Source organism: Oncorhynchus keta, chromosome 1 (assembly GCF_023373465.1).
Source record: "Oncorhynchus keta strain PuntledgeMale-10-30-2019 chromosome 1, Oket_V2, whole genome shotgun sequence".
NCBI lineage: Eukaryota > Metazoa > Chordata > Actinopteri > Salmoniformes > Salmonidae > Oncorhynchus > Oncorhynchus keta.
In genome coordinates, this window is record NC_068421.1 from 57,855,973 (window position 1) to 57,869,834 (window position 13,862).

At 41.2% G+C, this 13,862-nt stretch overlaps 1 protein-coding gene across 3 annotated transcripts in view; it reads right to left on the minus strand.

Moving 5' to 3' along the window:
- The window catches only part of pip5k1ca (phosphatidylinositol-4-phosphate 5-kinase, type I, gamma a), a 77,907-nt gene that overhangs the window by 43,365 nt on the left and 20,680 nt on the right, over positions 1-13,862 (minus strand). The gene's annotated exons all lie outside the window — the stretch shown is intronic.

A 13,862-nucleotide genomic window follows, 5' to 3' on the forward strand; every position in this document is an offset into this window, starting at 1 on the left:
TCAAGCCAAAACGTGCCAATGCAATCCTCCTGCAGGCAGGCTGGAACATTGCATAAAGAAGAAAAAAAATACATTACATCCAACCACGTTGAGACTGAGAATGTTGACAATGCAGATGGTTAGAGTGAGAGGAGAGAGGTGCCTCCTTGTTACCGGGCAGACCCTAAGGCTTTCCTCCGTTCCTGTTTTCTTTATAAAAGCCCCCTGTCATTTTGCCCTGTGAACAGTGGGCTCGTTTCCCCTTGTATCTTACTAGACTAGAGCCATTTTGCTTCTGCATGCCTACAGCCGTTCAGACAGCCACAGGTTTCCAGGCATTATTTTTTTTTGTGAACACTTCATCAGATCTTCGCCACCATAAAGGTCTGACTGACAGGTCGGAATCTATATGGATTTGCTACAAGCTTCACTGGTTTCTTTTCCATTTTGTTGCCTTCAAATCGCATGGTGGTGACTGGAGCACTTCTTCGGTCCATTTTCCAGTTCTTTGAGAGTACTGATTGTGTCATTGTGTGAAGAAGACCTTGAAACCTACAAGGCAGATATGGCGCTGGTGAGGTTTCCAATGGGATCGGTCACTCCCATGTGCTCCTGACTTAGGGAGGGATTGAGGTCTAGTCAATGAACCATGTCGATTACATGGCAGAACCAGTGAAGACCATCCCCATGTATTACAAAGCTGTGCAGGGGGATAAACAAATATAGCCTACTCATCACAATAAAAACCAACCAGTCCTGGGAAGTACTAAGCAGACCAGGTAATCTGTTACCTTTTTTGCCACATAAAGCCATTAGCAGCGAGTCCATTAGTAGTGGATGACAGCGAGGGACGGAGGGAGTCATGGGACAAAGGCATTCTGGAAGTGTCCTGTCCTCTCGCTAATTTCCACGTGCATCAGTCACCTCCCTCAAGGTCACTCGCTAAGTGCCTCCTGGCCATCAGCTAAATGAGCCCAAGTGTCTTAACTTAACAGACCAGAGGAGAATGAACAAGCCTACTGTGTGTGATAGTTCAGCCTCACCTTACCGGCGTACCTCTCCCTATCACATGCTTAAACTGATAGTTTATTTACCTATTCTTGCTCTGGGTTTGCAGTTTGTAGAATGTATATTCTACAAGGTGCTTCTACACCTGCATTGCTTGCTGTTTGGGTTTTTAGGCTGGGTTTCTGTACAGCACGTTGAGATATCAGCTGATGTACGAAGGGCTATATAAATACATTTGATTTGATTTGATATATGGTAAATAGTAGCCCAGCCAAATATGGACGATGCTGGGCCAATTGTGCGCCGCCCTATGGGACTCCCAATCACGGCCGGATGTGATACAGCCTGGATACGAACCAGGGGCTGTAGTGACGCCTCTTGCACTGAGATACAGTGCCTTAGACCGCTGCGCCACTTGGGAGATGGCTATATCATGGTCTATGTTGTACTGTTGACTTTCTTATGCAATCATCCTCACAAATTAGGCAACAAAAAAAACATTGGTCGACCTAGAGTCGTCTTTTCTTTCAACTAATTGAGTGGTCAAAATTCTAAAACATGTATTTTTCCATATATGACATAGCATATGTGTTTTAATAAAATCAACTTGTCTGATGCTTTAAGCATGCTGTTTGATTAAATAACACACAAATGACTTAAGGAGGGAGCAAGATATCAATATAACCTAACCAGATTTTTTTTTAACTGTTCCGACCCTCCTCCTTCCGCTACTGATTGTCTTCGCAGATTCTGCAGTTACGATCCTGAAGTTGCCGGTAATTTGCAACCGCTGGGTCGGCAAACTTTTCATGTGGAGTGCCAAGTCTTTGTATCGCAACATCATTGTCTGAGGTTAATCTACATTCTATCTAAATCTACACTGAACAGGCCCACCCAATAGGAATGTTTTTTTTCCCACAAAAGGGCTTCCCCACAAAAATACTCCTCGGTTTCATTAGCTGTCCAGTTGGCTGGTCTCAGACAATCCCGATAGTGAAGAACCCTGATGTGGAGGTCCTGGCCTGGCGTGGTTACACATGGTCTGTGGTTGTGAGGCCGGTTGGATGTTCTGCCAAATTCTTTAAAACAACATTGGAGGCGGCTTATGGTAGAGAAATTAACATTACATTTTCTGGCAACAGCTCTGATGGACATTACTGCAGTCAACATGCCAATTGCACGCTCCATCAAAACATGAGACATCTGTGGCATTGTGTTGTGTGACAAAACTCACATTTTAGAGTGGCCTTTTACTGTCCCCAACTGTCCCCCCCACAAGGTGCACCTGTGTAATGATCATGCTGTTTAATAATAATAAGTATTATCATCATTCTCGAAGTGGAATAGTTGTTTACAGAGTTCACAACCTGCTACACTTGTGAGAAAAACGTTTTTGGTGTATTTCATACCATCATTTTCGCCATCCATGTGTTAATGAGTGTGTGTCTTGTTTCTCTGTCCTGTTGACAGAGCCCTGCTAGGCTTCTCAGTCATTTGTTCTTCACCTCACGCATTATAATAGTTCCTCACAGTGTCTGAAAAATCTTTCTAACACCCTCGATAATCAGTGCCGTTGATGAATAGGCTAGGCTATGGACATGTGTATTTGTTTCTATGTTAATGATTGTCAGTTTCATGTTCATACTATAGCATAGCTGTCCCCTTCATCATTTATCTTATAGCCTAATTTCGGAAAGCATTAAGGCAAACCTAGATTTAAACATTTTTTTAAATAATGGAGAAATATTTGCTTGTGTCTGACATACGCTGGTGGCTTTGACTGACGGGTGCTTTTATGGGGGTGTGTGTTCTTCGGGCAAGACAAAATATGAAAATCAGCATTCACACTCTGAATGGCACACATACACAATCCATGTCTCAAGGCTTAAAAATCCTTATTTAGCCTGTCTCCTCCCCTTTATCTACACTGATTGAAGTTAATTTAATAAGTGAAATCAATAAGGAATCATAGCTTTCACCTGGTCAGTCTGTCATGGAAAGAGCAGGTGTTCTTAATGTTTTGTATACTCAGTGTATACAGTAGTATTTGCCAAGTCATCAATAGGTATGGTTTCAATCCTAATGTTTTATACACTCATGGTAAGTGTATATGTCGATTCAAAAGGTTTCATAAAGTAGCCTGTCTGGACTCTTTAATAAGAATCAAAACGTTCCTGTCATGATTTAATCTTGTAAAAGTCCTATTTTCAGAGGTTTAAGCTACATTATTTATCTCAACATGTCAATACCACTGCCATCAAATGACTGCAGCAGCAGTTACAGCAGTTACAGCAGTTACAGTCTCCAACCCGGCATGTATTCATTTGTTGATTCATATTTAGAAGTAATAACCTGAACAATAATAATGAAATGCCATGATAATAATGAAGTGTAATTGCTTGTTTAAAATACATTTTAATTAAGAAGCATATCCATGTAAACAAGTTATAAACAGAATTGTGACCCCCCCCTTTTTTTTTTACCTCCCCCTAAACGGTTATGTCGGTCAATGTGTACATTGGCCTGGCCAATTACCGTAACCTCAAATTCCAAGACCGTCACAGCCCTAGTCACACACAACAATTATATTTGCTGCTTGTGCCTTCAGTTTAAATAGGCCTATATTTTATTCATTTTACTCATTCCGCTGCAATTAAAGTTAGGCCAAAACAAAAGCAGGGCAACAAAATTAGGTTTGAAAAAGAGCACGGCCTGTATGTTGTTGAGTATTGAATCCACAGAAGTAGACGGGCCACCACAAAACCCTGATGGTGGACAACACCTTTGTCTCTCTCTAGATCACAAGTTGCTCTCTCCTTCCCTCCTCCTGTTTTTGGTCCAAGTCGGGATGGAAAGTTGTGGTAGTGAGGTAATTGACTCTGTCTGCTCCAGTGTGACCAAGACGTCACTAAATTGTCGGATTTCACCCATTCCTTCCCAACTGAGACTATTGAGTGACCACACTCATAATTAAGAAACCATCAACTTTACTCATGCTAAACCGTTTAGGCTTAACACATTCCTTGCAATTACAGTAACCGGCAGTATTACCCTGTATTACCCACACGCCAACAGATGGCATACCAGTAACCCACAGATAGAGAATGGCTGGACTAGCACTCCAAAACACATCTTAAATGGGCAAACCATTCCACAACTTAAAACACAATTCATTCTTGCATTGAAATGATAGTCTAGTCAACATAACCACTTAGTAACATGTAATATGCAGTCAGTAAATAGCTGACAGTGGATACAGCCTGTGCCTGGGGGAGATTTATAGCTTTTCATGAAGCCAACTGGGGCTCCATTTTGATCAATAGCAGCTCTGAGTTAATAAAAAGCAACAGTCATTGAGACCTATGGGTGGGCTGAGCTGCTGCTCAATGGAGTCTGCCAGCACAGTCATCTCAATGGTGTCTTCTAAAGACACTAGCATTATACTGTATGTTTGGGCCATTGTATGTTTGGGACACCAAAACATACAAAGGATTGAGGTCAATTCCTTTTTAATTCAGTCAGTTTAGGGATTGAAAGAAATAACTAATATGAATGTAATTTCAATTCACTTCCTGGATTGACTGATTCATAAAAATAAAAAAATAGACTCTGACATCCAAATTGGAATGTAGAACGTTTGATGGTGCAGCAATGGAGATAACTGCCCAGGGGTGAAACTGCTAAAGTGACCTGAATAAGTAATCATGTTCAGCCCTATAAAATATATTGGGTTATATGGTCTCTTTGTTCCATAATGGAGCTTCAGAATAGACAAACACTAGTCTAAGCAACATCGTGTCCAAGTCAAAGTCACTCAATGAGTAGTACTGTAATCCCCTAACTCACCCAGCTGACATGAAGGACAGGACATAGTAGAGGCTTTTCAGGATAAGTTGGTGTTGTTTCCTTTGAAAGCAGGACAATAACAATATAGTGAAACTCAAGATGGAACCTGGTGTATTGGCACACTGACTACCATTGCCAAAAACAACATTTTTGTGACCTTTCCTCTCCATGAAAGACAATGGCTAGGCTACATGGTCAATACTGCTTCTCTAACTTTTGACATTTTTAAAAGACTGATCCATTGAGACCAGATGGCAAAAGTGCTTAGTACATTTTCTTTCAAAACCACAACCCAAACTGAACTCAGCCATTGAGATGGAAATTCAAAGCAAATGAATACATTGTATCTTTATTAATACCTAGTCCGCTCTGCCGACTGCTTGGGTCTCAATGACTGTAGACTTATAGACTCAAAATCTCCACAGACCTCCTGTGTCTTGTCATGGCCTGGAATGCGGTCACTTACAGCCAAATCCTAATTTTAGGCTACTGCAAGATACACATTGGCAATTTGAACTTTCTCAAAAATGATGCATCGATGTACATGTAAGGGCTTGACCCTTATAAAATGCAGCAGTAAAGGCAAGCCAGTCTCTCCAAGTCCACAATGCACTGCTTCACAGGGCTCTAACATTAACTCCTTAGGGCTTAACACTGCCTGCCTGAGTGGACACTGGCTGCCCTCTGACTCAATGCTCAGTCTCCTATCTGTCTCAATGGGAATGATGGGCAGTATGCTGGAGATGGACCCAGCATGACTCTGTCATTCACCCAGAAACCCTGCTTGGCTGGGACAGACAAAAACCGTGGTCTGATAAACAACATGCTCCAGCACACACAGATGTCAATACACATTAACATGGATTGGCGTGCTTAATCATAGCCAGTTTCTCTAACCAAATGTTGTGACATAACAGGGTGTGGTATGCTGATGAATAGGACTCATCCGTTCCAAGACCTACAGTAGACAGGATACGACCATCTGCAGAGCACGATGTGTCAATACTGGGCCGACTAATTATGTGAATCTGTCAGGAGGATGGGTGTACAAAGAACACATCTAGACAATGTTATAAAAATACACCTCTTTTTTTTAAAGGACTTTGGTTTACTTCCCCACACAGTCTAGTAGACAGCGGAATGTTTACCAAGTCCTATGCACACCAATTCTTTGGGTGTCCTGTGTGTGTTTGTGTGTGTGTGTGTGTGTGTGTGTGTGTGTGTGTGTGTGTGTGTGTGTGTGTGTGTGTGTGTGTGTGTGTGTGTGTGTGTGTGTGTGTGTGTGTGTGTGTGTGTGTGTGTGTGAGAGCATATCCTCCCTGGAGATGTGTGCTCCTGTAAGACCACTGGGCAGTAGCTTCAGGCTGAGAGAAGAGGGGGACGGGGATTTCACTCCCTCGCTCTTCCCCCTACCTTGTTTTCATCACTTACTGGGGCCTTGGATCAGAGCTGAGCAATTATCCCTCGCTGATCCCCGAAACTGTCAAGAGAATTTGTGAGCAGCATGAAAGTCCTTTTAGGGTGAACAGAGGGGACCATAGCAGTTTAAAAACATGAGTAGTAACTAGGTTCTGTTTCACTCAGTAGCCCATAAATAATCATGGTGTTGGTTGCTGAGAGAAGCACATCTTGCCCTGGTGACTAAGAGCTAATGCTCTTGTTTACCTAGAGTCTGTCTGGCTCAGGATCCATAGTGTAAATGCTATATGGGTGCGACCGTAGCAGTGCACACCTTCCCAAACTCCTGGGTTAGGCTAGACATAACATCTTGACTCAGCAAGAGGCTGAGCATATGTGGCTCAACCGCAGCTTCATATGGAGGTACTAGGGTTGAATAAGGAGCTAAAATGTGTCCTTACAAAGTCGGAAACAAACTTGTGAAATAGGTGGCCAGATGATTTGGGCTTGGATACAATACAGGAAAGGTACGTTTCAGTTTCGGTGCAATTCGGTTTGATTAGAGAACCACCTCACTAACATTATCAGATTGGGGGGGCAATGTAGCCGATGTTCTTTGTCCCCACACTTTGGTTCTGAAATCACCATCTTCTGAACAGTTAGTCCTCGGGGTTTTGCCTGCTACATAAGTTCTGTTATACTCACAGTCATGATTCAAACAGTTTTAGAAACTTCAGAGTGTTTTCTATCCAAATCTGAATAATATGAATAATATGCATATCTTATATTCTTATATTCTTGGCATGAGTAGCAGGAAGTTGAAGTTGGGCACGCTATTTATTCAAAAGTGAAAAGTCTGCCCCCTAACTTTAAGAGGTTAAATAAAGGTGTAAACATGTTTTTTTGTTTGTTTTTAAATCGGGGAAATCGGCGCCCAAAAATAGCGACTTGAAATCGGCCCTAATTAATCGTCCATTCTGATTAATCAGTCGACCTCTAGTTCAATGATTTCTGTCTGAGAGCACAAGCAGGACACCTTTACACACAGACTAGGTCTAGAAGGCTTTAGAGAGAATTGCATGAGACTCACATCACATCTTGGACCTATGAGTCAAACCGAGTCAGACCTCAAGCTGTTGCACAGGGTGGACATAATGTTAAATCAAATAAAATGTTATTTGTCACATACACATGTTTAGCAGATGTTTTTGCGGGTGTAGTGAAATTCTTGTGTTTCTAGCTCCAACAGTTCAGTAATATCTAACTAGTAAAAACGAACAATTTCACAACAATACACACAAATCTAAAGGAATGGAATTAAGGATATATAAATATTTGGACGAGCAATGTCAGAGCGGCATAGACTAAGATACAGTAGAATAGAATACAGTATATACAGTGGGGCAAAAAAGTATCTAGTCAGCCACCAATTGTGCAAGTTCTCCCACTTAAAAAGATGAGAGGCCTGTAATTTTCATCATAGGTACACTTCAAATATGACAGACAAAATGAGAATAAAAAAAATCCAGAAAATCACATTGTAGGATTTTTTATGAATTTATTTGCAAATCTTTGGTCTTGGCCATAGTGGAGTTTGGAGTGTGACTGTTTGAGGTTGTGGACAGGTGTCTTTTATACTGATAACAAGTTCCAACAGGTGCCATTAATACAGGTAACGAGTGGAGGACAGTGTAGCCTCTTAAAGAAGAAGTTACAGGTCTGTGAGAGCCAGAAATCTTAATTGTTTGTAGGTGACCAAATACTTATTTTCCACCATAATTTGCAAATTCATAAAAATCCTACAATGTGATTTTCTGGATTTTTTCCCCCTCGTTTTGTCTGTCATAGTTGAAGTGTACCTATGATGAACATTACAGGCCTCTCTCATCTTTTTAAGTGGGAGAACTTGCACAATTGGTGGCTGACTAAATACTTTTTTGCCCCACTGTATATATTCTCAACCCATTCCTTTACTAGATTGTGTGTATTACATTTTGTTGTGGAATTTGTTAGATATGACCTGTTACCATTTCGCTACACTCGCAATAACATTGCTAACCACGTGTATGGGACCAATAAAATTTTGATTTTCTATGACATTGTCTTGCGAAATACATGCTAACCCTACATTTAGCTAATGTGTGTACGAATGAGGAAACCCCATTTAAATCGTCTGCTCGTGCTTGTGAATTATTTCATTACTCAAGAGTGATATGGTTTGGTTGCATTATTCAAGAGCGTTGCTAGCTAATATGTTTTAGAGGAAAATTTGCTTGCATTGTTGAATAGCTTGCAAGCTTTCTGGCTAGTCAGTGACTACTGTGATACTGATATTTATGGTAAACGTGGAGCTACAGCACCACAATGTCACGTTGCCAGCCTCAACAAAAAGGTTAGGCAAGGATGTAAAGTAAATTGAAACGCTGCCTCTACTTAAATGTTTGTCAATGCGAATGTAGCCTTTAAAATCAATCAATGACTAGAGTCAACTGCATGCCCTAAGAGTCATGAATGATAGAGATGGTTTTGAATGAATAGCAAACAGTGGAGAGAAGGTTCAGTAAGTTCGCCAGCTGTATAATGAATGAACTTCCTTCAGTAAGTTCGCCAGCTGTATAATGAATGAACTTCCTCACTGTTCAATTCCATTACAGATGCATAACCCCCAGCATCTCTATACTTTGTGAAACATTGTGTCAATGACGCCCTGACTGTCAACTCTGCATTCATCAGTAACAGAATATTCAGTGTAGTAAATGATTGACTGAGTTAGACTAACCATCTGCCATCTGACTAACCCAGAATTCAGATCTAGTTCACTAGAGCAAGTTATGTTCTTGTGATGCTTTGAGGTCCGTGCAGAATGGCTGCTAGTAGTCCAGTAACATGGAGTATGTTTACAGACACTCATAATTCGATACTAAACAGATTATGGCAGTAAATCGAGTTTGGAAATAGTCATGTAAACACCTTAAACCGGGCGTACAATACACGATTTTGGCCCCTTTGCCAGACCAGTTTTTGAAATCCGAGACAAAATCTCCACGATGTTGCCTACTCGGGGTGCACGGCCGTCACCGACGCTCATGTGAGCGGGTCATAGATGCAATCTGAGGGCTACCGATCCCGTCTTTGGACAGATCCAGACGCCTTGATATATTCAAACATGTTTGATTTTAAATTGGCACAACATCTGCAATGCTCTTGTAGCGTGAGATTTGCAATTACAATAATTGAGAACGATGATCAGCAATAGCCCGACTGAGAAAAAGTCGGTGAGATGCAGGGTATCGCGTCACCCAGAATGTGTAGACTCTCGCGCAAGAACTTTGACTACTACTGGTATGCGTATGTACTTGCCAAAGTGACAAACAGCTCTGACAAGCTCTTTATTCAATTCAAAATGTATTGGCTAGATATTTCAACTCTGTATGGCAAGCATGAATGTCTGCCTGAAAACATTTGAGGCTGCTTTGAGCCACAGCTCGTTGTAACTATCACATCCTTGTTTTCAGGAGACAGCGTGGTATCGAGGAGCCTCATAACCAAGTAAATAACCTTGCAGTGTGACCCCACCGTCTGTTTAGTGTGCGCACTACTACGTTGGCAAGACAACAACAAAAAGTACAGGAAATGCTGTTGTTTAATGTGAGATATTCAGCTATGTTAGGATTTTAAAAGTCGTGTAGTGTCCGCCTGAGGTCAAAATAAAAGTGAGCATACGCCGATTAAAACACCTGGTTTTCTGAGCAATCTTTCTAATTAGGACATGTAAACAGCTTAAAATCAGAGTTCCAGCTATGTATTTGATCTGCACATGTGCCAGCACCAGTAGCGCAAGCCTCCCTCTTATTCGCGAGTTTGGGAAAAACTGAAAGTATGCATCTTAGAAAGAGTTTTCACATACAAAATGTATACTGTACATCTGAATGTATACTGAATGTATACTGAATACTGAATGTATACTGAATGTATACTGTACATCAGATTCAAATAGGCCTCGCAAAAATAACATGGTCTGTGGTAGAACATTTATTATGATTGGCAATTTTCTGCATTTATAAAATTACCCATCATGTAGCCTGATTTCAGATGTGTCCATGTAAACAGTATTATTAGGGAAATCGTTCTTCTTGCAAAGCATGTAAACTTTTTAAACAAACTATTACATGAATCTGACTATTCACAATCATATTATTGTGTGCATGTAACTGTGCTCATAGTTGATGTTACTAACCCCTGAGGAGTTCTAGGATAATGGTCTGGATTCCGACCCATAATGATGAGAGACTGAATGATACTGGCATAAGTAATCCAGTGTGCCGCAGCATCCTTAGCATTAGCACAGATGGCTACTGCTCTCAAAAATGACCCCTGTATGCGTACTAATATCCTCTGAATCCCTCCCATGCTTAAGAGAAACTGTTGCTCCATCTACTTTCATATTTAGAGACCAGTAAAGCAGTCAAGACTGTGAGATAAGCTCTCCTCATGCCTTTGTGTATGGATATAAAATGTTCTTCCGCCAGCCTGACTTAAGCACTGATATAGAGAACTCCCAGTCCAAAGAATTTCACTGTGTCATGTAGACTCTGGAGGGGATTTTTAAATAACTTTGAAGTCGTAACGTATTTGAAGATAAAATACAGAGGAATTAGAGCGGGAGACAGAGGAGCAGTTTTGATAGACGGTTTAGTGGGGACGGGCTAGGTTCAAACGGCTCTGGATTATCTCAGACTCTACTACCAGGATGTGAAATAATAACCGCTCCAATTGGCAGTGTGCACAGAGCTGTGTAATTAGAATCAGCAGCAACCTTTGATTTGGGTACACAACAGGGCAGCGTGATAGTGATGTCATCTGTGTAATAAAGTCTGAAGCTGAGCTCTGCCCTCACGTGCAGACTGGCAACGACACATGCAGAGCAGAGGGGATGATGATGGTGCCTCCATGGTTCTTCAATATAATTAAACTGGAAAACTGGGCCTACATGAAAACATGAAAACACACAGACAAGGGTAGCCAAAAGAGCAGCCAAAAAACAAAGACATTCATACCCATGTAGTCAATTTACCCACAAATCAATGCCAACATAAGTATATGCACGCAAAAGCACACAATTAGCCTGTTATAAGATGACACAAAAAGATAAGAGAGGACTCCGGTCAAAGCTCTGTCCAGCGAGATTTACAGAAACCCTGAGAGTAGCACGTCGCTTGGGAGGGAGAAAGAGGAGAGAACGGGAGGAAGGCAAATGGATCATTGGCAAATTACGCAGCGAAGCACACCATTGTGCCTCTGTCAGCATTTCTGACAACAGCTGCCTACAGCAAAGAACAGAGGGGGAGATAAGGAAAGAGGGATGCTGAGGAACGAGTGGTAAGCCAAGGGATTCACTGACTCACAATGGAGAGGAGGTACTGAAGTGTGGGGGGCGAGGAGAGGAGATAGGCCTTAGTGAGATTAATTCTGTCAGCCTGACTGTTCATTGATCTAAAGAGAAAAATTATGGTTGCTTGAGTGTGAAGGCCTGAATGGAACAAAATGGTGAGATGATTATTTAACAAACCACAGTGACTCCCACACCGTGTGCTCACTAAGTACATGATGATCTCGTGTAAAACTAAAACTCAACAACACGGTGAGGCCATATGTTACAGCTGACATTTTCACAGAACAATGGGCACAATCAACCAATCATTTTGATTTTATCCTTATTCAGCAGTGACAATCGGATTATCTTGGTTTCACTTTCCATAAATTATGCTGATGTAATTAATAGCCGTGGCTTATTGGTGGGCTGGCTGAGGCTAGTCTACTTATTTTCAATCGTAAAGCTGTCAAGACAGAATGCACTTTTATGATCTCTTATCCGACCAAACATTGGCCAAAGAAAGACCTTTTTAGAGCAGGCAACAGCATATTGAAGAGGTCTGTGGAGCAACCTACAACGACCCCATTATGGCTTATCAACTACAACAGCTGAACCTTTGAATCGGAAGCTCTACACCAGAAGAGGAAACACACATGACCTTATTGTGCGTGCGGTGAAAGTATGAGTGAAATACTACATTTAGACTCAACTGTGAAGTCAAGATAGCACAGTGAAAGGACCTGTAATGTTAGAAGAATCCTTCCTGACACAAGCTAGCTTCAATAAACAAGGACATGTCAGCAGGGAAGCCAAATTATCTCCAGTAGAATATTTCCACAACAGTAGCTACATCGTCTGCTTGGGGAGATGTTGGGGAACTGTTCTGTCACCAGTAGCCTACATTATCAACCATTAAAGTCAATGTGAAGTATACATTTTCTATGTCCTGAAAAATAATGCTGATTTGCTCTCCAAAGAGCTCAAATGGACAACAGTCTTTGAACATTCTGGCTTGCAGATTCATTCAGACAGAATGTAGCTAGCGATATCAATCTGCCTGAGAGACTTTGTCAAGCTATATCAAAAATGACTGTGGGCCTCCAGAGATGCTAATGGTTCTCTGTGACTGCGTGAGAAGACAATTATACATCATATGTCCGTTGACATTCCTACATGGAAAGCTTTGACTGCATGTCTGTGGAAAGCGATGTTTGCCTATTTGCTAGTTGGATCGAGTCTAAATTAAACATCACCAGTCAAATTACTAACACTCCATCAGTAAGCCTATTTATGTAATAGGCTATAAAAGTACAAATCCCAATGACAGAATAGCATGACTTATGTTTACACATGTATAAAGATCATGCACTCCTGTACATTTATGTATATTCAGTGCAATGTGCACACTGGTGCAGCTGACACCGGCTGGGGCCCCCTAGTAAACTGAACTTTCATTTTCACCCATAGCTGAGCAGCAGTCCCTCAGACTGATTCATGGGAGTTATGTCCTGAATTATTGGCTTGCCTCTTGTCAAAGTCAGCACTTTTCCCCACAAAGGACATGGTCAAATCTCCTAGCCTTGTAGTACAGTTTAGGACCAGCTAAAATAACTTGACTGACAACCACCGTCTCAGCACCTCCACACACACATCTTTAGAGGCAAGCCATTGTACAGATTCCTGACCTAGCACATGTATTACGCAACAGACATTAAAAGTATGTTGTGTAACATGACATGTTGACTGCACTGTAAATAGTTAGGCCTACGTTTTAATGTGAAATACGAGCTTGTGCTTGCAAACATCTCTAATGTATCAATAAATATCCCCAAAGAGTGAAATTGGGCTGGGATTAATAAATTAGAAATTTCTTCACCCCATTTAGTTGACATGGACACTACACATTACTCATATTCTGTTCTCATGTCAGTGTTAATAAACTGCTAGTTATCTATGAAGCTATTTTTCATCCGTATTCCCTGAGCAGGCTAAAACAGATTAAATGCATCAACAACAGTTGAATACAAGTGTACAAAATGAGACGGAAGAGTGGTATTAGGCTACATAGTTGTATTTGAGAAAGTGATCATAAAGAATCTATAATATAAAACTGCAATGGCCTGGTAGACAAATACCTCTTCTGAACCATGCAGGTCATTTTCAGTCCCGCTTCCAAAAATACAGTGATAAGGAAAGTGATTTCAAAAAGAGCCAATCTACTATCACCAACATTGAAGAGATGAGCCAAACCTCCACA